Source organism: Aptenodytes forsteri, unplaced genomic scaffold (genome assembly GCF_000699145.1).
Source record: "Aptenodytes forsteri isolate BGI_AS27 unplaced genomic scaffold, ASM69914v1 Scaffold76, whole genome shotgun sequence".
NCBI lineage: Eukaryota > Metazoa > Chordata > Aves > Sphenisciformes > Spheniscidae > Aptenodytes > Aptenodytes forsteri.
The window spans coordinates 518,173-520,798 of record NW_008794444.1 but is presented as its reverse complement, the minus strand read 5'-3'; the positions used below and the strand labels follow the sequence as shown (position 1 = coordinate 520,798).

The 2,626-nt window shown below is 50.6% G+C and overlaps 1 protein-coding gene across 1 annotated transcript in view; it reads right to left on the bottom strand.

Annotated features, from left to right (window-relative positions):
• CUNH14orf37 (chromosome unknown C14orf37 homolog) overlaps window positions 1-2,626 on the bottom strand; it is a 72,806-nt gene that overhangs the window by 1,392 nt on the left and 68,788 nt on the right. The window lies entirely within an intron of this gene.

Below are 2,626 nucleotides of genomic sequence, written 5' to 3'. Positions count from 1 at the left end.
AGCATGGGAAGCTGAAAAGTCCTTGCCTAGTGTAAGCACTGCTCAGCAACAACTAAAACATCGGTGTGTTATCAACATTGTTCTCACCCTAAATCCAAAACACAGCACTGTACCAGCTACTAGGAAGGAAATTAACTCTATCCCTGCCGAAACCAGGACAGCTGCCGTTACGCTTTTCAGCACGAATCCGGACTAGCAGCGCGGCGCCGAGTGGTGCGGTGATGAGTGCCTCGGCACCCCCCTGCCCACAGCCCTCCGCACAGCAGCCCTCGGGGCAGCAGGAGCAGGCAGAGGAGAGCACGGCGCGGGCAGAAGAGCCAGTGTGTAAGAGCCACCAGACGAGGAGGCAGGCACCAGCCGGGGAGCGGGCAGAATGGGCGAGGGGCTGTTTTCGGAGAATGGCTGCACTTGCGAAACAGTGACACGCTGACCTCTGTTTTGGGAGGTGGATGGGAAAGGGACCCAACATCCTCCTGGCCAGCTCTGATTGCTGGAGTGTGTCTTACCATGGCCAAACTGCTAAATATACCTCCAGTAAAGAGTATTACGCGGCTCCCATGCTTCCCAGAGACACATCGGCATGGGAAAGCAAGTGCCCTGGGACACTAATGTCCTATCTCAGCACGGGGACGGCCGAAGCTGCTCCTAACACCCGCAGCTGGGTCTCTGAAGGAGCTGAAACACAAAGCCAGGCTGTGCTCACTTTTGCAGGAAGAAGAAGCATTTTGCCCTCTCCCTGCCCAGCCCAGCCTGAGCCTCCTCGGCTTTGTACTCAAAATCCTTGAACCAAAAGCTTTCCCTTTGCATGCGAAGGGGGTCGCTTGCATGAGCAGGACAATGACGTAGAGGGAGGGCATGCACACCTTCAGCTGGCCTTAAGGGAAGCACAGCAAACGTAAATCAGCTCTAATTCAATAGCTGTGATCCGTACGTTTGCGTTGCCCAATAAAAAAATATTAAGCATGAGTAATTTAAAATTACACATTTAAACATTTAAAATTACACATTTAAATATTTAAAATCCTTTGGAAAATATTCCAAATATATATTCCAAATATGTTATTTTATATTTTACTGTTTGAAATGAAAATTAACCCCAGTTTTAAAGTGCCGAATTGCTTCAGCATCCTCTTCAGCATCCTCACCTAATTCAGGCTGGGGGGCTCAATCGAGTAAGGGAGGCAGGTACAGCCTGGCTCCCTCCCTCATTAGTGCTGCCTTCATTCACACTGCAGCAACAGAGTCCTCTGCTGTGGCACTACAGCTTTACCCTTCACCATCTACACCCCCCAAAATAGATTTTACACCTGCCAGGGGAGACGTGCACAATTCAGAGGACTATCAGACAGCTCTTAGCAAGCCTCAGTCCATTGCTTACCACCACTCATCTTCATCTGCATTCCCAAACTGCAACACAACTTAACAACAAATGCTTACACCGTAATTGCTTTTCTGCCATAATCCACTGACTCTGTGTGTGTGTGTGGGGGGAAAGCTATTCAGTGTGCGCTGCCCTGGCTTCCTACGCTTACCTGGAGAATGAAAATAACTGCTTTCACCTAGGGCAGCTACAACGCTAACAAGGGCTGGTTTGCTCTCCCAAACCCCTCCAGATCCTGCTTTAACTAGTAACAACTTTGTGCCTGGATCCCAAGGCTTGAGGGATCTTCAGCTGCATCTTGCAGGTTCCCTGAATGCCGTCGCAGAAAACCCAGCCCCGCTCAGCACACGCGCTTGGAGGGGGGCTGCGTGCCTGCACCCCAGTTCCCGAAAAAGGAGGTTAGTGAGAACACAGCTAAGAGACTGTATCTCTGCGAGGCAATTAAGGTGCCTTAATTGGGTGACCCAATTAGTGCAGCGTGGGTTTTTCTATTTCTGGAACTTTGCTGCTGGCACTGGCACTGGGAATGGCTTTTCAGCTGCTGCCCAGCTGAGCTTCTGTATCAGAAATCACTGGTTTTAATACGGTGAACTCTCTAGCCCATCTGTGAGCCTTTATCACGCCTGGCCAGCCCATGCCCTTTTACAGGCTTCCCCCAACAGCCTGCAATGTGAAACAGATCCAGGACCTGTTCTCCCAGCCCTTCTGTGTCACACAGCCCAACTCATGAGGGCTTCTGCACTTGCCTGATAGGCTACCCCATTTCACAGGCAGCTCCGAAGCCACTTTTTTACCCCCTGCCCATGGGGAAGATGCAGCTTCTTTACAGATCCTAGGGATGCTTTTAATACACCCAATCCATGACCATGACCTTCCTGGCTCCACTGGACTTTGAGATAAGAGCAACAGAGGACTTCAGAGGAATCTCATGTCCATTATTTGGCATCCCAAATGCAACATTTGCACAGTATTTGCAGGAGACCAGACTTAAATCTGTCACTGACCCATGCTCCTGCTCCCATGCTCCCCACACCCTTCCCTCTCCCAGCAGGGCAGCCCTGATGGACACAGGAGGACACATCTCTCAGGGATGGGGCCGTCATAGAATCATAGAATCATTAAGGTTGGAAGAGACCTCTAAGATTATCGAGTCCAACCGTCAACCCAACACCACCATGCCCACTAAACCATGTCCCTAAGCGCCTCATCTACACGTCTTTTAAATACCTCCAGGGATGGGGACTC